The following is a 22,251-nucleotide window of genomic DNA, read 5'->3' on the forward strand; positions in this document are numbered from 1 at the left end:
GCCCCGGCCTGGGTGTCCGTGCCGCGTCTCCTCCCGGCGGCAGCCCACGGCCGCGTCTCCGGCTCTGCGCCCTCGGGGGTGGCCGCGCTTTGCCTTCCTACCTGCGCCCCCCGCCTCCGCCGAGCGTCTCCCTGCAGTTCCTCCTTCTGGGCCAGTATTTACCTTAATGTTCATTTGTAACCCGCGGGTTGATAAGATTTAAAGTTAAGGTTTTTTTTAAAAATTAATTACGGTTTAAAAGCTTTAAATCCCTTTCTAGGCTTAGGAAGGTTGCGACCCTAGGATGCTTATTTTGATTCCTCCGTAAACTTGCTCAGATATGTGCCGCGGAATGCAATTTTGAAGACCAATCCCAAAGATTCTAAAAATAGGATGCTCTAATGGGAATTTTGGCAGTCTCTTGACCTCTTGGGCGATGTTGGAAGACTCGATTCTTTGAGAGTGACGGCAGTGTTTAAGGATTATGCTCAGGAAGAGATTTTCCCGTCACTCTTTACACCAGGACAGGAAACCGCATCCAATCAACACCCTGTGAAAATATGTACAATCCTTTCTGCTTACTCTGCTCGCAGCGTAATTGAGCTTGGTATTTACATACACAAGAAAAAGGTTTCTAAGGAATGTATCACCTGGCAGATTGAAGTCTGAAGATTATACCCAACTGATGAATCTCAAAAATGGATAAAGAAATTGACAAGCAAATATGGCCTTTTTTTTTTTTTTTTTGGATGATAAATTTGCTAGGACACTGTAGAAAGTATCTGATCAACTGTTGTGGAAGCCGTGGGGACTCCTTGGTTTAAATTTCCTCAAATTCCTTTTTTATATGATTTTCCCATTGACAGTTTTCTAGAAGTGATTCTTGCATACTCTAAATACCTGAAGAAGCTTTTCCCCACATTCTTTAAAGAGCCGTCACCTCACCTCCTCTACCCTTTTAAAAATATTTTCATAGATTCAGAAAAACACTGGATATTTTTTCCCTTAAAAGTCCTGGAGACCTGAATATTTTTAAATCAAAGAAGGATGTCATGATGGAGGAAGAAATGGTTCGCCTCTAGAAATGTGTTGTTGAATTTCTCATGTTTAAAATACACTTTAAATAATTGTTTATTTTAAAATATGCTTTCTTATTTCATAAGGTATGTGGACCAAAGGTAGCCTACTCAGCCCTAGAGAAACTGATGCTTCTTGTTTTGCTTTTGAGTTGTGTTGGTTTGGGGTTTGGGATGTGCTTTTTTTTTTTTTTGGACAGGAACATGAGGTGATGATAATTATTTCTCTTTTTATAGTGTTAACAGCTGTTTGTGGTTGAAGGTGCTTGAATAAGAAAGACACTGTCTTACAAATTTTATGTTTCTGAGGCGTTAGGTACTGGAAATGAAAGAATTGTTAATTTCCCTTTAAAGGGGGACCTTATAATCAGCAGTCAGGTCTACTTTATTAGAAAAGCATTATTTGCTTATTCCCCATCTTATTTTCTTCTGAGGTGTAGTTTTTGCATCCTGTGCTATTTTTGCCTTTGTAAGTAATCTTTCTTTAAAATGGTGTCAGGGCAAAGTGATTCTATTTTTATACTCTTCTTAAGTCATTTTTGATCATCTCAGTTGACCAAGAAGGGAAAACACTGCTTTTTCTTTTGGCTTTTAAGTGGCAGCTGTAATTGGGAAATATCCAGTGATAGAGAGTTCTTAATTCCTATCAGCACTAAGGCTGGAGGTCTGTAATCAGGGCTGTAAGGGAAGATAGGTATGGAATAATACAACTGTAACACAGCCCACATAAGCAGTGTAACAAGATGAAAAAGAAAGAAGTGAAATTAATTTTATTTATTTATTTTATTAAAGAGGTTTTTTTTTAATTTTTTATTTTATTTGTGATACAGAGAGAGACAGAGCATGAGGGGAGGGTCAGAGAGAGAAGGAGACACAGAACCTGAAGCAGGCTCCAGGCTCTGTGCTAGAGCCTGATGCAGGGCTTGAACCCACGAACATGAGATCTGGCCTGAGCCGAAGTCGGAGGCCTAACCAACTGAGCCACCCAGGTGCCCCTGAAATTAATTTTAATAATGTTTTTTATTTAATCCCTACAGTTTCAAATGGAATCAGTTTGGAAAGTGAAGAATGAGTTAATTTTACATTTTTTCATACTAAATCTATAAAATCTGGTGTTTATATTCAGACTAGCCACATTTCATGTGGTCAGTAGCCGAATGTAGCTGGCAAATGGCTAGGACCTTATTGGACAGCCCATGGTTATAGGATTACTGTATGATTTTTAGGATGTCTTCCTTTCCTGGGAGTCTGGGGTAAATCCACGGGGATAAGTTTAAAAAGTCCTTTTCTTAAAAGTGCGGAGATAGTCAAACTGAGAAGGGGCTTGTTTGCTTTTTTGCTTTTTCCCAAATGGAGAAGTTTCTATGCAGGAAAAAAGTTCCAAGAAGTCTCTTCCTCTTAGAGTTGACTCTGCTAACCCTGAGTAGGATGAACAGGTGGGCAAGAGCATGTTTGGTGAGAGTTGTAAGTTGATTAGGGTGCTCAGTCATTTCCTGGGGTTTCATTGTTACAGTTATTTACATCTGCGTGTGAACAATGTGTCAAGGCGCTTTGTCAGTCTCTGTTTCCTTTACTTGTGTTACAAGTAGGGAGCATTTGCAGACCTACAGGAAGAGTGAACTTTACTGCGAATGGGTATAAATGTGCTCCTCTGTATGATGGCATTTCTTGTCAAAGGAAAGAAAACCTTTTCAGCAAAATTCAGAAAGAAAGGATGTGTGTTTTGGCTCTAAAATGCTGGGAGCCTGGTTGCTAGCAACACATGTATGGTGGTTTAAATAGAGTTAGAAGGAAACATGACACTTTCAAAAGAAAGAAAACCATGCTGTCTAGGTATGTGCTTTAAGTTGTTTTTGCAACAGAGGTAGTTGTTTGCATGGGACCGTGTCTTGTTCAGAGCTGTTAAAACCGAAGGATAGCACTGTTGGAAAACTAACCCTGCAGCTGACCTCAGTGGGATCAATGGGACCCATCATTGTTCTTCTCTTGACTTGTATATTCTGTTAAACTTACCTTAATACTACTTTGCACTGTTTATATCTACATTTAATGTCAAAATTCATCTGAAGGCCTAATTAACATTTGGTGTAATCTAATCTAAGAAACATGCCTCCTCCCCAATCCTTATGTGCAGAGAAATCTTAAATTACCTGTTCAGTAAACAAAATCCCTCTGAAATCTAGTCATTATAGACCTAACACAGTGTTGGCCTTGTGTGGAGTTTTGAAGGATCAGAGACAGACTTGGAAGTGGGTAGCGATTGGATGTTGCTGGTTTCATGTGACGTATGTGCACATTGTAGCAGGAAAATATAATGTTTTCATTTGTATCTAAATCTAGATGACTGTCCATTGACACCTTTTTCCTTGGATAAGAAGGAATGTGTTTTGTTCGTACGAATTAGTCTTAGCACGTTTTTTTAATTTGAGGAAGAATAATTGAGAGTTTGGCAATTTTCATTTTTTGATTTAAGTGGTTTCTACAAGGATTATATTTTTATTGAGAAATTCTACACTCACTATGTCTGTGTCTTGATATTGTCATGAGCATTCTCTCCAGTTTAGGGCCCTGAAGAGTCACAGAAATGCAGGCTTTTCTTTATTTAGGAATCGTTCCCTTGGGGGAAATTACATTTCCTTTTAACTAGGGAATACTTTTGTTTTTCATGCATTTGAAATCATTTCTTTGTAAAATTCTATGAAGAAATACATCATCAACTGTATCTCAATAAAATAAAAATAAAAGTCCTGTCTGAGCAACCTTAAAAAAAAAAAAAGAAGGAAATACATCATGCAAAACTTCTGAATCTTACACTAGCTTGAGATTTCTTATATTGTTTTCATCACAGTTGTGAGATTGCGCCAACATGTTTGGAGATGGAAACGTTTTACCATCACATCACTCCTCCCTGACATCTTTACTGCTTCCTGTTTTTCATCATTAGCCATGTGAAAAGGAAAGATAGTATGTGTCTGTCAAAATATTGACACATGAAGTTTGTTGTTCCTTTTGCCCACAGGAAGAATTGCTGGAGCAGTATGTGACAAATATTGTCACCTTTATTGACATTGGTCTTTTGACATTTGAAATGACAGTACCTAGGAGATTTTAGGAATTAACAATATTTTGTAACTGTCCTATCTGTTAAATGCTCCTACTATTTAGCCTGTTTTTCCTGTAAGACCACCACCTAACTAAATAATTGCCGTTTTTCTCTGTTTTTAAATCTAGAAAACTCAGTGAATTAAGTGTCTGTGGGTTTCTAATTTGAACAGAGGCAAACTATCATTTTAAAGCATCTTTTATATTATAGATTTTTAAATAATTTCCTTAAAATATGTGAATTTTATGATAAGGTAAAGAATGATGTTGTTCTTAACATCTGACTTCAGCTCAGGTCATGATCTCACAGTCTGTGGGTTCAAGCCCCGCATCAGGCTCTGTGCTAACGGCTCCGAGCCTGGAGCCTGTTCAGATTCTGTATCTCCTCACTCTCTGCCCCTCCCTGCTCATGATCTGTCTCTGTCTCTTCAAAATAAATAAATGTTAAAAAAAAAAAAAAGAATGCTGTTGTTACTGGTATTTGAGAGCATACCTCTTAACATTTTTATTTTATGCATACATTGCTTTTCCTGCTAATTTTTCTCTTCTGACCATTGTGCAACTAAATCTTAAAAAGTTTATAGATGAACTGGAAAACATTGCTTATGTTTTTTTAATGAGAATTTATTTTTGTGAATATGTATTTTATTTACTAAAGCCCAGTTATTTCTTATGTACCTTATGAAGCACCAAAGTTTACTTCAGTTTCTTGTTTCCCCCCTGCTTGTTTCACATGAAAATGGTTTATTTAACTTAGGTCTTAAAAGGATTCAAACCCAGTTATCCATGATTTTCTCCCTCAAATTCAACTCAGGAGGAGTGGAGGTTTGTAGAAACTATTCTGATCAGAAAATTTTGAAATTTGGTTTCCTGGAAAAGACTTTATGCCCATTTGTGACTTCTTCATCCAAATTCAGTCATCAGGCTTTATTTTCTCCAACAGCTTATAAAGTAATCACTTGCTTCCTTTTGCTCCATTAGTTACAAAATGTGTTGTGGAATTCTTTGCCATGCCAATTAGAGTTATACTTACAGCATTGTTTAAGCACTGTAAAGAGCCAAAATTAGAAACAAGGTCCAGTGACTTCCTTATTTTAATCATATAATATATGTTTTGTGAGTGAGGAGAGGAAAAAATGGTCTGTCTTCGTCTTACATCTGGACTCAAGCTTAAAAACTGATCGCATATGTCTTATATGCAGCAAAGCTCATATTTTCACTAGGCAAAGGAAGATCTATTTGATATTCACCTAAAATAAAAGAGTATTTAATTAGGAGGTAGTTTTTAATTCTATCAAGTGACCTCTAGTTGTAATTATGTGGATTTTTTTTTTTTACATTTATTTACTTTTGAGAGACAGATCATGAGCAGGGGAGGGGCAGAGAGAGAGGGACACACAGAATTGGAAACAGGCTCCAGGTTCTGAGCTGTCAGTATAGAGCCCAATACGGGGCTTGAACCCACAAACTGTGAGATCATGACATGAGCTGAAGTCAGACACTCAACTGACTGAGCCACCCAGGTGCCCCAGTTATGTGGATTTTGATGCCTACAGGCTTTTTGTCCCTTTTTAGCTATATATCTTGGGAAAATCTAAGGATTCCCTAGTGAGCCCCAGCAGGACTTTGACCTCTGTCAGAATGGCTTGCCTTCCCTCACAGCTTCAAAGAGTAGATACCTAAGTGTGCAAAAAACTTATAAGCAAAAATTCTGCTCCAGGACCACTTATCAAGGCTGAGGAAACAAATACTCTGAGAATGTGTGTCTCTTAAGTAAGGCTTCCGTGTACTTGTGCCGCACTTTGTATAAAAGCATGTATCTCGTGTAGCGGTCGCTGGAGAGTTTCTATTCTGTTTTGCGCTCTCCAGAGCATGTGAAATGCTACCCAGAATGCCACTGTAGCATGTTCTGCCTTTCCACACCTTTTGGTTTCTTTCTCTTCTTCTATCTTCTGTGGAAAGTTCAAAAGTCAGAGCAGGTCACAGTCTATTATAAACTTGAAGCAGGGGAGGAATACAAACCTTACTCCTTCCCTCTTGCCTCTCCTTCCTTCTCAATGACAAAAGTAATAATACTCCCAAGAGAAGAAAAGGTAGATAAATTTTAATTTGAGGAAAATACAATTATTCAAAGATTTGTATTTTTTCTATAATTGAAGTTGAACAGGAGCTTTACTTTAGAGTCAAAATCCATTGATCTCTCTCATCCTTCTTAAGATGTCTGATGGATTTGTCAGGAAGAAATTCTGAATACAAGTACTTTGAGTGCACAGACCTAGGCTGTACTAGAGAATATTTAATAGTTCTATTTCTTTGTATCATGTATGTTTTCATTAGGGAATACTCACCACTGATATAAAACCTCTTTGGGAAAAATTGTATGCTGCAAACAATCTTTTTTTTTTTTAACGTTTATTTATTCTGAGAGAGAGAGGGAGCAGGAAAGGGGCAGAAAGAGAGGGAGAGAGAATCCCAAGCAGGCTTCATGCCATCAGCACAGAGCCCCATGTGGGGCTTGAACTCACAAACCAGTAGATCATGACTCAGGCCAAAATCAAGGATCATATGCTTAACTGACTGAGCCATCCAGGCACCCCTCTGCCGGAAATCTTCTAAAGCACCATAAGGGGTCCTTCTCTGGGACAGGTTTTTTTTCCTCTCTTGGTTTATCGTTTTCTTAGAATTTGTTACCCAGTAAACTGCCTTGTTCTGGCATTTTCCTTTTCCCAAAACCCCATCAAAATACATTCTCTTTTACACTTTTACATTGTCTCTCTTACTGCCTTTCAGCTAACTTCCAGTATACTCTAGATATAAATCAACATGTCACTGTTAGTTCAGACGAAATTGCAGGAGTCTGGAGTCCTTGGACTGGGTAGTGGTGGTGGGGTTAATGGCAGTGCGTGATTGACAGTAAAAAGAATAAGAAGTGAGGGCCACATAATGGGATGTTGGCAGCGGCATGTTGGAGATGGTGGGACTCATCTGAGATGAGGAGGTTGTTTTGGTGCCAGTAACAACTTATGACTGGGGTGGTGATACTCGCTACATTGACTGGACAGTAAGATGTCACTATGGAACTTTGAGGTACGGAAAAATAATTCATTCCACAAGGGTATCAAGTCACTATTTTTATTGTAAAACACAAAAGTAATTGTTTTCAAATGGATAATCTGGCTCTGGTATGAAGGATGGATTGAAAGGGCCATGTGAAACAATGAGAGCCTTAATTAAAAGTAAATATATCAGCCTTAACTCATTTTGAAATTTCCTAATAATTTTGGAAATGATAGAATTAATGAGTTTTTACTTCTTGTTCAAAAGAAAAATAGAAACTAAGCTAGAGAACTCCTGTCTTAGGCTTTGTGATTTTAAAATTGTGTCTGATGCTGTATCAATTATGTTCTTTGTCTTAGTTGGGTTCATTCCTTAATTTGACTAATAATCCATATGCTCCCGCATGTTACAGGATACATGTGTGGGTACCCATTACAACATCCATACACATTTTGGTGAATAATTTTGAAATATGATGGTTTGTGAATGAATCGAAACCTAGCATTAGTTCCTGTAAGTTTAATGGTTAATGTGTGAACCCATAGGTGATCAGTATTTTAGTAAGTCCTGTGGGAAATACAGTGAAAATCAGCATTTAAAACCTTTATGAAAAACACAAATCCCAAGTATGTATATGTAATTTTATCTCAATGTCATGAACAGCTTCATGTAGCTTTGTTTTAATTTTTTTAGAAAAGAAAGGGAAAATACATGGAAAAGCTTTTTTTTTTTTTTTGGTTAGTATAATTTATAATTAATTCAGTAATATTGTGTAGAATTTAATTTTTTCATTTTACCGGACTTTTCAAATGCCACCTTTTTGACTTAGGGTTTGGTAAACCTATAGGGACAAATTCTGGAACCGTTCAGAAGACTTTATTTCTAAGATCTGTAATATTTCTCTGTAGAGGTCTATATTTTGTGCCCCTTGAAAACTGGCTTTGTAGAAACTCCTGTTGCTCTAGGTTACTGGCAAAAGTATCAGGCAACTCTTTGATGGTTCTAAAATAGAGAAAATAAGGCAATGACTGGCTTCTGAAATGATGGATACACACGTTCACCAAAAATTACATGAGCTAGCACCTGTCAAAGTGACTACTCTCCACAGTGTTTAGTGTACAGAAAGCACTTAGTAAATGTTGTGTTTTGTCTTCAATTTGCTAAATTTGTGTTGATAATCTTATATTTACTTGTATTATTTTCTTTTTAAAGAAATGAACAATATTAATATTTAGATTACTATTAGCATTCCTAGTGATCTTGTTTTTAAATGTGTGGTCTTGATTCAATCATAAAAAAATTTTTTTGAATATAAAAGTATATCTTTAAAAATGCAAAATACAGAAGAGTGCAAAAGATTAAAAAATTACTCATTCTCCCATTGACCAAGAAAAGAAGTGTTGGGGCACCGGGGTGGCTCAGGCAGTGGAGCATCCGACTTCGGCTCAGGTTGTGATCTCACAGTTTGTGGGTTCAAGCCACACGTCAGGCTCTATGCTGGCTCGGTTCAAGCCACACGTCAGGCTCTATGCTGGAGCCTGCCTCAGATTATGTGTCTCCCCCTCTCTCTGCCCTACTCCAACTCGCACTTTGTCTCTCTCTCAAAATAAACATTAAAAAAATTATTAAAAAATATTCTTGCTACATATTGTGAAATTGTTTTCTGTAAGTTGTGCCAATTTACATTCCAATTGGAACAGCATGTATCAATGTGTATTTCATTGAACCCTTACCAATATTACGTATCTTGTTTTTAAAAATCCTTGGGGCACCAGGTGCCTCAGTTGGTTAAGCATCTGACTTTGGCTCAGGTCATGATCTCACAGTTCCCATGGGTTCGAGCCGTGCATCAGGCTCTGTTCTGACAGCATGGAGCCTGGAGTCCACGTGGAGTTCTGTGTCTCTCCCTCTCTTTCTGCCCCTCCCCTGCCCCTGTTCACACTCTTTCTCCCTCTCTCAAAAATAAACAATTTTTTTTAAATCTTGTTAATTTTAGAGGTAAATAAATTGCCCATTTAGCCAGGGAGAAGGTTTTATAAAAGGCTTGTGGGAAATAAAGTTACTGAGAGACTGGGAGAAAGGCTTGGGAGTTGGGATTTGAGCTGGAATAGGGGAGTATGAGCAGATAAGACCACTGGAGTCTGCCCCCAGCTGCCTCTCTCACCTTTCGCATCCAGCCTAGCTGTCAAAGTTTCCTCTGCAAGCCCCTGGTCTCTATCTGCACTGAAGTGCCTGTCCCATCCACCTGTCCTTATTGTCCATCTGCCTAATATTTTGGTTCACCCTTCATTCCTCTGTGTCTTTTCTCACCCAGCTGCCTGCCCAGCTTAACAGAGCGTGTTCTCTGTGGGCAGGCTCACTTGAGGAAGAAAGAAGGGGGCAAGCTCAGTTATTACCAAATTTATCAGATAAAACGGTAATACCTGCCCAGAGGTCAGTAAAGGAGTACACCAGGAATGGGGAAGGTTTCTTACTAACACCACTCTCAATTTTTATACTAACCATGTCACATTCTTAGTGACTAAAAAAATCAGCATACGTTCAAGACTTTTTAAAGTTTTTTTTCTGAGTATATAAGTAACACAACAAGGCTCGCCTGGGTGGCCCCTGACTCTTGATTTCGGCTTAGGCCATGATCTCACCATTCATGAGATCGAGCCTTGCATCGGGCTCTGCAATGACAGCACAGATTCTCTCTCCCCGCCTCTCCCTCTGCCCCTTCCATGCTCGCTCTCTCACTCACTCTCAAAATAAACTTTTTAAAAAAAAGTAATGCAACTTACAACTCCATGAAAAGACAAATAATCCAATTTAAAAATGGGCAAAGTATCTGAACAGACACCTCTCCAAAAAAAAAAAATACACAGGTGGCCAGAAAACAAATGAAAAGATGCTCAACATCATTACCTGTCAGAGAAATCAAATCAAAACCATGATGAGATGTCACTTTATACCTCAAAGAGATTGGAAGTCTTATCCATGCCGGTGGGGATGTAAATGGTATGACAAGTGTGAAAAATGTGGTTTCTCAAGAATTTAAACATCAAATTAGTATATGACCCAGCAATTCCACTTCTAGGTGTGTACTGAAAAAAATTGAAAGCAGGTGTTCAAAAAAGAAAAAAAACAAGTCAAACTTATATACAAATGATTATAGCAGCATTACTTACGATAGCCAAAAAATAGAAACAACTCAAATGTCCAGCAGCTGATGAATGGATCAAATGTAGAATGTCGATATAATGAAAGCTTTTTTTGACCATAAAAGAAGCAAAGTATTGATAATATATTACCACTTGGATAAACCCTGAAAACATTACACTACACAGAAGAAGCCAGTCATAAAAGACCACAGATTGTATGATTCCATTTATATGAAATATTTGGAATAGGCGAATCCATAGAGACAGAAAGTAGATTCGTGGTTGCCTGGAGTTGGGGGAGAGGGAGCTGCGAGATTAGGAAGTGACTGCTAATAGATGTATGGGGGAGGGAGGAGGTGCCTGGGGGGCTCCGTGGGTTAAGCATCGGACTTTGGCTCACATCATGATCTTGTGGTATGTGAGTTCAAGCCCCGCGTCGGGTTCTGTGCTGACAGCTCAGAGCATGGAGCCTCCTTTGGATTCTGTGACCCTTTCTGCCCCTCCTGCACTCGTGCTCTGTCTCTCTCTAAAATAAATAAATGTTAAAAAGATTAAAAAATAAATAAATACATGGATTTGAGAGTGGCAGTTTATTTCTGGGGCAATGAAATAGTCCAAAATTTATTTCACATAGTGGCACAACTTTGTGAATATACCAAAAACTGCTGAGTTGTACATTCTAAATGTGTAAAATGTATGGTATGTGAGTTATTTCTCAATAAAGCTGTGATTTTTAAAACCTCAATTGGAAAAAAATGCAGGTTTATCACAAAAGAATACAGAGAAGTGCAGAAAGGAAATAAGTAACATGTTAGAATATTTCATTTTGATAAGCTATAAGAAAATAATACAAGGTTATTCAAGGTCTTCACAAGATAGCATATTCAAGTGATGCTCAGAAATCTAATTTTTACAGAGCAGCATCATATAAAATTAATGCTATTTTAAATTTTATTGGTGTTTTTAGTGTAAAGTTTTGGTTTAATTGTACTGGAATTATAAGCATATAAAAATTCTGTTTTTACATCTTTACATGCGATTCTAAGCAAAAACAATATGTCAGTGCTTAAAGGACATCATAATAATTATTATTTTTTAAGTAAAGCTATTCGAGAAAAACAGTGGCATAAATAGTTAGAATTGAAAGGGCCTGTTTTTATTGCTGAGAAAATTAAGGCTCAGAGTTTTCCTTCCAGAGCTGATCAAACAAGTTGTTAACAGGGCTCACATTAGAATGTAGATTTCACTCTTTGCAGCCCAGTGTTTTTTTCTGCTTTATCACTTCTTTCTTCTCACTTTCTCAGTAGTTACTAATAGCTTGTCCCTTTACTGTTGTTTCTTGTGCTTGTGCTTTGTCTCCTCAAATGGGAATAGTCTAGGACACAGGTTATACCTCTTAATTCTTTGATTAAAAACAGTTCAACTTAGTAAATGTGAAGCTCTAAAGGGCTTTATGAAATAATTCATGGGACACCGGGCTGGTCCATTCCTGATCTTAGGATCATGAGTTCAAGCCCCACGTTGGATGTATAAATTACTTAGTAAAATCTTGAAGAAAACAAAAATAAATAAATAAAGTGACTCTTAAATCTGGCAGCATCCCATCTGGCAAGTAGAGGGGAGCTCCAAAGGGCAACAGAAAGGGGAAAGGTGTTTGTTTGTTTTGCTTTTTTTGTGTGTTTTCTTTTTAGTGTTTAATTTATTTTTTAATTACATCCAAGTTAGCATATAGTGCAGAAAGGGGAAAGGTTTTAAAAGGCAGGACAAAGAAGTCATGAACAGAAAAGAGAATTATTTCAGATGAGGTCACCTTTTCTCCAGGACAGAAGGATCTTAGTGGATTGCCCCATCTTCCTCTGGGGAATCGAGAGGGCCTGTGTGGCAGACTACGTTTCTGGGGAACTTTGAAAGTGCGGTCAGGTTAGGTTATTAAGCCCCAGTTTGGGGACTTAGCCTAAGTGATGCCATTTTGGGCCTCTGGTTTTTGGGGTTTTTTTGTTTGTTTTGGGGTTTTTTTACATTTTTTTGCCCTATCCCCCTCCCCCCTTCTACCTTTATACATACTACACTGGGCCTAGTGGTCTGTACTTAGAAGGTACTCATTAAATGCTAATGAAAGACATTAACTGCCTGTTAGGAAGCCAGGAGAACTTGGCCTTCAAAATTCAAACAAGCCTCAGAGTTGAAACATTTGGAAGTCTTGTTCTAACATGGAATGAGTAAAGTAACATACCGAGGTGCCTGGTGGCTCAGTGAAGCATCTGACTCTTGATTTCAACTCAGATCACAATCTCACAGTTGTAAGATCGAGTCCAGTGTTGGACTCAGCGCTGGGAGTCAAGCCTGCTTGGGATTTTCTTTCTCTCCCTCTGCCCCTGTCCCCTGTTCTCACTCACTCTCTCTAAATAAATAAATAAGCTTAAAAAAAAAAAAAAGTTTAAAATACTGATTTCAGTGTTTTCGAAAATATCCTGCTGTTTTTTTGATGGGACTTTGCCAGGTTATGGCTGTTCTGAGGATTGCTAAAGTGGACATCTTCCTTTCAGTAAAGAAAAAACAGGCACTAAGGGTATCCTTAAGGTACAGATGTGCTTGTGGTTAAAACATTTACAAAATCAATAATTCATATGAAATAGAAGTTTAAGCAGGTTCAAGCAAACCCTCCTGTAGTGTTATTAAGACTTTGCTGTTTTCCCCACCATGTAATTCCCTCCCTGCTCCTACTTTCATCTCCTTATGCTAATTCTCTTTGTAGACCCTGTGACCATTCTCTGGGCTCAGGTGATTCTGAAACTCAGTAGTCTGGGTGATATGTACTCTGTCCACTATTTTATACCTATTATTCATATCCTCCAACTATATCTCCACTTAGACTTGGACCTCTGAGGTTACTCTAATTATTTTATAGTCTTTTACCTTTAAAATTTTGAAACAATCCAGGGGCACTTGGGTGGCTCAGTAGTTGGGTGTCTGACTTTGGCTCAGGTCATGACCTCATGGTTCATGGGTTCAAGCCCTGTGTTGGATTCTGTGCCTGCTTTGGATTCTCTCTTTCTCTCTCTCTCTCTCTCTCTCTTACTCTCTCTGTCCCTCTTCCACTCCTACTCTGTCTCTCTCAAAAATAAACTTTTTTTAAAAATTAAATAAAATTTTAGGACAGTCCTATTGATAAAATAATATCTTAATTTCAGTAAGGGCGGTCATAATTCTTCTTGGAACCAGTTTTTTTCCATTTGTTTCATAGGTTTTCATTTTGCCTTTTAAATGGGTATGGACTGACCTTTTATGGTTTTTCTCTAGTGGAGAAATCCAGTCAGGAATGTGAGGAGGTGAACCTTTCTAGTAAAATTGTAGTTGAAGAGAAAGAACGGACAAGCTAGTTTAAAATAAATTTGATGTTGGGCTCATGCCATCTGTCTTATTTCTATCTTTGGAAAGAACTTAAAACAGTTCTGTATTTTCTTTGAATATTTACCCTTTATTTTTTCATTTGCATAGCATGAGCAGCAACGATTTATAGTTACAAACTCAGAACATTCTAGGTCAGAAAATATCTTGGTCTGTTTAATTTTTTTGCCTTTTTAAAAATTTTTATTAATTCATGCTTTCTTGGAATTTGCTGGCTTGTTCTTATCATATTTAGTCTTTTAGAGACTCTGTTTTGGAGTTTCTCCTCTATTTCTATCTCCTACCAGATAATATTTGTGGGGTTGTAGTGTCAAGTAATTTTTAAACATCATCTTATGTGATGTAATCACTTTTTCTAAATCGATTTCCTTAGGTAAGAGGAGGTGAGAGACTTGCTCCGTGTTTCAGTTCAGTTGAGCCAGCACCTGTCCACACCTGCCGTGCCTCAGGCAGTGTGATGGGAAGGGTCACACACGGGGTGGCACTTTCTCTTGCTCCAGATGCTTGAATTCCACTTAGTATAATCAGCATGCATGAAATAACTCGTGAAAAATCCTGAAGCAACAAATAAGTAAGCACAGGACAGTATTCACTGGATACTTTAAAAACTACAGGTTTATTTCACTTTTAAAAGTACATTTTTGAAATTGTCATAACGTGGAATCATATTACCTATCATCTCAAACTATGACTCGACTTTTCTAAGGCCAGATAATAAAGACTCTCTCAATTTCCGTTCCTCCTCTCCTCACTTGTCCAGCTGCTTCCTCTTCAGGGCCATCCTCTGACTCCACCTTCTCTGTGGCCATCAGAGGCCTCGCAGAGCCCCTCAGCCCAGGATCAAGCCTCAGTTCTGACAGCTGTTTGGCCTTGGATGAGTTGCATACCCTGTCAGTGCCTGGGTTTGCTCCCCGTAAACTGGAGGGGCTGATAATAACCACCCAATAGAATTGTTGGGAGAATATGAGGACACACGTGCATGGCAGAGGAGCGCTGTGTAAACATCTGTCATGATAGTTATTCCTGACCACAGACAAACGTCCTATGACGTTATGTGTTTCAACTGAAAAATGTTCTGGAATTTTGTACTTTATTTATTCTGCTCTGTAACATCTCTTTTAACATAAAAATGGTGTCTGCCTTCCCACCCTCAATTTTTGGAATGAATTGCTGTTACCAGAAAAGGCACAATAATCATCCTCTGACTTTGCAGATCCTTTTTCTTTTTGTTTAATTTATTTTGAGAGAGAGAGTGCAAGCCAGGGTAAGGGAGAGAGAGAGGGAAAGAGAGAGTCCCCAGCAGGCACCGGCCTGTCAGGGCAGAGCTCAGACAACGGGGCTCAGTCTTGCAAACCATATGATCATGACCTGAGCTGAAATCAAGAATCAAATGCTCAGCTGACTGAACCACCCAGGTGCCCTGACTTTGCAGCAGTTCTTTGGTCAGTTTTTACTCTTTCCTCTTTACTTCTTCTTACCTTTTTTTTTAAGAGAGAGAGAGTGGGCACGAGTAAGCCAGGGAGAGAGAGAATCCCGCAAGCGGGAGGGGAAGGAGAGAGAGAGAAGGAGAGGGAGAGGGAGAGAGAATGAGAATGAGAATGAATCAGGACTTGTACTCACTCAATGTGGGGCTCAAACTCATGAGCCATGAGATCATGACCTGAGCCAAAGTCAGATGTTTAACCAACTGAGCCACCCAGGCGTCCCTTTCCTCTTTACTTTTTAAAATATTCATTAATCATGCCTTGCTACCATGTTCTGTACTTGTGCTCTCACCAGTTTACAAGCTATTCTCAAGGAGGGAGTCTATCCTGTTGATGGTGGTGACAAATGTAACAATTATCGAGCACAATGTATGGTAATTAGCAGTGCACACCAAATCCACAGAGATCTAGGTTCGGAACTCAGCTCTGCCACTTACTGGCTACATAAACTTGAGCCAATTACTTATGTCTCTGTTTCCTCATCTGTAAGATGAGAAAAATAGTAAGTTTCTATGAGAATGGAAACAAGATGTAAAATGTTAGCACAGTACGTGGCATTCATGAAGTGTTCCATAAATATTGCATATGATCAAAAGCTCTTTTAGGAGATGGGGTGGGGCGGTGGTGGGGGGGTAGTTATCCAATGGGCTTGAATCTTTAACTGCCACATGGGGCTGGAAAAGGGGGCCATTAAGACTGAGCCAAGGAACCCAAAAAGGGCATTGGAGCTGAGAGCTTCATATACAGCCAGGACCCTTGAAGATCTCTATTCTCAAAAGAGATGGAGGGGCACCTGGATGGCCCAGGGGGTTAAGCGTCCAACTTCCGCTCAGTTCATGATCTCGCAGTCCATGAGTTCGAGCCCTACATCAGACTGTGCTGGCAGCTCAGAGCATGGAACCTGCTTTGGATTCTGTGTCTCACTCTCTCTCTGCCTCTCCCCTGCTCGTGTGCATCAACTCTCTCTCTCAAAAATAAATAAACATTAAAAAAAATGAAACAGTGCTGGATTGGTGTGTGGGGGCAGTAATCTGTGTAGTAACAAAGAGATAACATTTTTTCTGCCTCTGCTTTGACATTATGTGGAAGAGAGGCTTCCCTGAGACATTATAACCATAGGTCTGTTAACCCTGAGGTTTGAGTTTCATAGGAATGTTTTCCTTGGCTGAGAATTAATATAAAATCCGGCCCTGGCAGGTAACACAACCTGGTATACCTGGCAAAGCACCTGGAAGGAGTGGTCCTGAATCAGCCAACACAGAACTCCCACCAGTGAAGCCCCTCACTGCAGAGGAATTCACTGTGTACAATTACAAAATCACCACGAGTTAAGAGTCAGAAACAACAGACAACAATTCAGACTCCTAAGAATCTAAAAGAATGAGCATTTTTTTACTTTAAAACAAAAATGTGGGATTAAAAGCATGGAAAATGGTTGTATTAAAAATTAATGACATTATTTTTTAATGTTTATTTTTGAGAAAGAGGAGAGCGTAAATGGTGGGGAGAGAGAGAAAATCCCAAGCAGGCTCCCATCTTTCAGCACAGAACCTGATGTGGAGCTTGATCTCACAAACCATGAGTTAATGACCTGAGCCAAAATCAAGAGTCTGACACTTATCTGACTGATCCACCCAGGCACCCCAAAGCCCTTTTAAATAGTACTGTATATGACTTCTAGAAATAAAAGAGAGTCACAGAAGTAAGCTGAATGGAAAAATTAAGCAGCAAATTATGCATAATTAAAGTCAGAAGTACTTAGCTGGATACTGTGCATTTTGATTATGAATTCAAGTCTACAGTTACAGTACAAAAATACAAAGAGAAACTATAACAGACAGGTTAAGTAATGTAGGTTGCATAGTAAAAAAATGTACAACCAACAGGAGTTACAGAGGGAGTCACCTCAGTGGGGGAGAGACAGTCTTTAAGGACATACCAAATTGATTGAAACATGAACACTCAGATTCGGAAATCACACAGAGACCTAAGTAAATAAAAGTAAACTTCCACTTAAAATACATGGCAAGAAATATCTCGTATCAGGCAGTTGACTTCTTAAATGGAGACAGAATTTTATGACTGTCTCTTTCCCCCTCCTCTGTCCTCCTCTGCTCTCTCTAAAATTTAAAAAAAAAATTATCTTTACAGATGGCCTTAGATGTCACCAATACATCACCTCATTTCATTCTCACGGCAAAGAAATCCAAACTCCTACAGGGGAACTAATTTGAGGACAGTGACCCAGCTGAGGTGTATAGGAGCTTTTTCAAGTGGAGGAGGGAAGGATTCCAAAATCAGAAGGTCGCTTCGTTTTGCTCTGTTCTGCCTCTATTAAGATGTAGTATCACCAGTTGCCTGTTTTATTGATGCTTTCCTTACATTAAAATAAATAACCGCTTATCCTTTGAGGCCTAAATGTGAATTTCGTTCTTGACCTGTAAAAAATTGAAGCCTTTTTCAGCATTTAAAGTATATTCATCAGAAAATAAATGAATGTGAGGCGCCTGCATGGCTCAGTCAGTTGAGCATACGACTTCGGCTCAGGTCATGATCTCACGGTTCATGGGTTCGAGCCCTGCATCCGGCTCTGTGCTAACAGCTCGGAGCCTGGAGCCTGCTTCAGATTCTGTGTCTCATTCTCTCTCTGCCCCTCCCCGACTTGTGCTATGTCTCTGTTGTCCAAAAATAAATAAATGTTAAAAAAAATTACAAAATAAATGAACGCATAAAAATATTGAAATCTGTTTCTGAGTAAACTAAAACTAATCCCTTAACATTTTATCATAATCAGAAGGACATTATTTTGTTACTTCCAACGTGTGTTTTTTTTTTTTTTAACATACCTTAGTTTAAAGGACAAAAAGTTAGGAACGAGTTGTTCTCTGACTTGCAAAGACTAATTCAGGAGGGCCCAGAGCCCAGTTTTCAGACATATTTCTCTCCAAATGGATTCTATTAACTGTTAAAATACTTTGCATGGAATAGGCCTTTAAATATTTGATTGACTCCATACCAAAAGAAGCTGGATTTTATTTTGTCCCTTTTTTTTACCGTTCCTAATTGAAGTAGTATTTTCTAAAAATTGAGCATATTATATGTAGGTTTAATTTTGAGAACATTGGTGTCTTTCTAAGGTTTCTTCATAGCAGTGAAAAAATTTTTGCTTCGGGGCACCTGGGTGGCTCAGTCGGTTTAGCATCCAACTACAGCTTAGGTCATGATCTCATGGTTCATGAATTCATTTCATGAGTTAGAGCCCTGCATCAGGCTCTCTGCTGTCAGAGGATCCTTCAGATCCTCTGTCCCCCTCTCTCTCTGCACCCTCTCAAAATAATTAAATAAATAGATAAATAAATAAACATTTAGAAAAAAATTTTAGTTCTAAATGCCCATTCACATCCTGATGCTTCCCTGAGTAATTTGCCTTCAGGTGCTATTTCTGTCCTCTTTGGCCCCTGTAATCCTATGCTTTCCTTCCTCAACCAGTTCCGTCCACAGATAAGGTAGTGGCCACATTAGCTGGATCTTCATCAGCGTCTCCATATTGTATTCCCCATCAGTTTCTCAGAGAATGGATCCCGGGTCCTTGTAAAGTGTGTGGTTGTTCACATGTGCTCCATTGTGGCTCTAAGCTTACTGGCAGGAAGATGGCATCAAGCACAGAATCAGAGGGTAGGAAGCACCCCCCATACCACCCAGGTGTCCTGTGTACATGTCTATGTCTGTGCCTTTTTTCCTAATGACACCTCCCAACCAGATCCCCACATGCCTTTTTAAAATTCAGTTTCTTTTGCCAAATTTGTGTTAGACCTTTTGAAGTTTTTTTGTTTAATATAGAAATAATTCAAGGAAGATTTTATATAATGAGAGTGGTTGTACTGTGTTAATACTTTTCTGAAGTTTTTACTGGAAATAGAATTTTCTGAGTGGAATATACTTACAGAGGAGTTGTGTGGGAAGATAAAAATTCCTTGAAATTAGATAAGAGTTATTTAGCTATAACTGTTCAGGGTATGTACTTGAGAAATAATTTGTTCTGAAATACTGCTGCCAATTATCAACAAATTGAGTATTCTTGAAAAGGTAGTTCATTCCTATAAACTTTAGGAGAATGTGTAGGATGTACTTCAAAATGCATTCTTAACATTGAAGATGATGGATTAGACTTTGTCATAAATGATCTAAAATAAATGTGAAAAATAAAAGAATCCTTGTTTAAAGGTATCCAGAAAAAAAAGGAAGAAATTAGAGATATAGGAGGTTTTGAGACGTAACTCTTTTTAAAGTTATTTATTTTGGGAGTGTGGAGAGGGAGAGAAAGAGAGAGAATGTGCATGGGGGAGGGCAGAGAGAGAAAGAGGGAGAAGGAGAACCCAAGCAGGCTCTGTGCTCACAGTGGGACTCAAACCCATGAACCATGAGATCATGACCTGAGCTGAAATCAAGAATAGGACATTCAAACCAACTGAGCCATCCAGGTACCTCTGGAGAGTAACTTGTTAAGATGCTTTCAGGCTTACAGAGACGTTGAAAAAATAGTATGAAGAGTTCCCCTATTTCCTCTACACAGATACCGACTATTTCAAGTTCACCCCTTTGCTTTCTCATTGTGTTCTGTTCTCTGTGTGCATGTGTATATGTATGTATATAATGTTTGTGTTACACATTTACACAGACTTTTTTCCTGAACCATCTCACAGTACATTGCAGACATATCTTTTACTTCTAAATATATCAGTGGGTGAATTTTCTAAGACTAAGGACATTCTCTTCTATAATGACAGTGCAGTGATAAAAGTCTGGAAATGTAATGTTGTTGTAAGACTGTTATCTGTTCTGTAATACATATTGAAATTTTGACAGTTTTTTAAACTTTTCTTAGTAAAAAATTTTTACTGTTTATTTTTTGAGAGACAGAGGTGAGCAGGGAAGGGGGCAGAGCGAGAGGGAGACACAGATTCCGAAGCAGGGGACTTGAACTCTCAGACTGAGATCATGACCTGAGCCAAAGTCGAACACTCAACTGACTGATCCACCCAGGCATCCCCCCCCCAATTTTTTTTAATGTTTATTTTTATATGAGTGTGTGTGTGAGAGAGAGAGAGTGTGAGTGGGAGAAGGGCAGAGAGAGACGGAGACACAGAATCAGAAAACAGGGTCCAGTCTTCAAGCTGTAAGCACGGAGCCCGTTGCGGGGCTCAAACACTTGATCTGCGACATTCCAGTTAGTTAACACAGTGTTATATTAGTTTCAGGTGTATGATGTGGTGATTCTGCAATTCCATATGTCACCCACTGCTCATCACAAGTGTGCCCTTTAATCCCCATGACCTGTTTCACTCAACCCCCCCCCCCACCTGTCTGGTGACCAGCAGTTTGTTCCAATTTTTTTTTAATGTTTTTTATTTTTATTTTTGATACAGAGACCGAGCATGAGAGGGGGAGGGCCAGAGAGAGAGAAGGAGACACAGAACAGGAAGCAGGCTCTAGGCTCTGAGCTAGTTGTCAGCACAGAGCCTGACGCGGGGCTTGAACCCATGAACGTGAGATCAGACGTGAGCCGAAGTCGGAGGCTTAACCGACTGAGCCACCCAGGCGCCCCCAGCAGTTTGTTCTAAAAGAGTTTATTCCTTGGTTTGTCTCGCTCTCTCTGTCTTCTTTTTTTCCCCTTTGCTTGTTTGGTTTCTTAAATTCCACATATGACTGAAATCATAATGGTATTTGTCTTTTTCTGACTTATTTCACTTAGCATAATACACTCTAGTTCCATCTGTATTGTTACAAAGGGCAAGATTTCATTCTTTTTTTAATAGCCAAGTAATATTCCATTGTATACATATGCCACATCTAATAGTTAAGTGATCTTTGGGTGCAAATTCAAACTATTATAAAGGAAAAGCTATCTGTTGAGTTTGTCAAATGATTATTTAATGTGCACAGAGGATTTAGAGACACAGTTGAAGATTATTTCTAACTTTTCATTCTTTCCTTAGGGGCAAATTCAGGCTATCCTTAAATTCAAATCAAAGCCAAAAAACTTAAGGTAATTTTAACACTTACCAGTGGGAATAATTAAGGAATTTTTTTACTACTTTGCTTAATGACTTTTTTAATTTGACCAGAATATGCAGTGCTCTACAGCATATGATCCTTGCACAGCCTTTCCTATGTGAAGGCTGTAGCTTGGACATGTAAAGGGTGAGCTCTGAAATCTGGATTTGAATCCCGACTTGGTCACTTACTAGCTCTGTGACCTTGATCAGGCTACTTAAGCTTCTCTGTCTTCATTTCTGCATCTGAAAAATGGGAATATTTTGTTCTTCACAGGGCAGTTCTGAGGATTAAGTGAGCTAATAAGGTGCACTGCTTAGCAACACCTGGGGAGCCTGGGGGACTCGATGGATTAAATGTCCAACTTTGGCTCAGGTCATGATCTCGCAGTTCTTGAGTTTGAGCCCTGCATCAGATTCACTGCTGTCAGTGGGGAGCACACTGTCTCTCTCTCTCTGCCCCTCCCTCTAGCCCATGCACATGAGCTTTCTCTTTCTTTCTCAAAAATAAATTAACAGGCCCATGAAACGATGCTCAGTGTCACTCATCATCAGGGAAATTCAAATCAAAACTACACTGAGATACCACCTCACACCGGTCAGAGTCGCTAAAATGAACAAATCAAAAGACTATAGATGCTGGCGAGGGTGTGGAGAGACGGGCACCCTCCTACACTGTTGGTGGCAATGTAAACTGGTGCAGCCGCTCTGGAAAACAAGTGTGGAGACTCCTCAAAAAACTATCGATAGAACTCCCCTATGACCTAGCAGTAGCACTGCTAGGGATTTACCCAAGGGATACAGGAGTGCTGATGCATAGGAGCACATGTACCCCAATGTTCATAGCGGCACTTTCTACAATAGCCAAATCATGGAAAGAGCCTAAATGTCCATCAACTGATGAATGGATCAAGAAGATGTGGTGTGTATATATATATATATATATATA

At 39.0% G+C, this 22,251-nt stretch overlaps 1 protein-coding gene across 2 annotated transcripts in view; it reads left to right on the plus strand.

Annotated features, from left to right (window-relative positions):
- Nucleotides 1-22,251, plus strand: part of CNST (consortin, connexin sorting protein) — a 119,861-nt gene that overhangs the window by 547 nt on the left and 97,063 nt on the right. The window lies entirely within an intron of this gene.

The sequence above is a fragment of the Suricata suricatta genome, chromosome 3 (assembly GCF_006229205.1).
Source record: "Suricata suricatta isolate VVHF042 chromosome 3, meerkat_22Aug2017_6uvM2_HiC, whole genome shotgun sequence".
Classification (NCBI taxonomy): Eukaryota; Metazoa; Chordata; class Mammalia; order Carnivora; family Herpestidae; genus Suricata; species Suricata suricatta.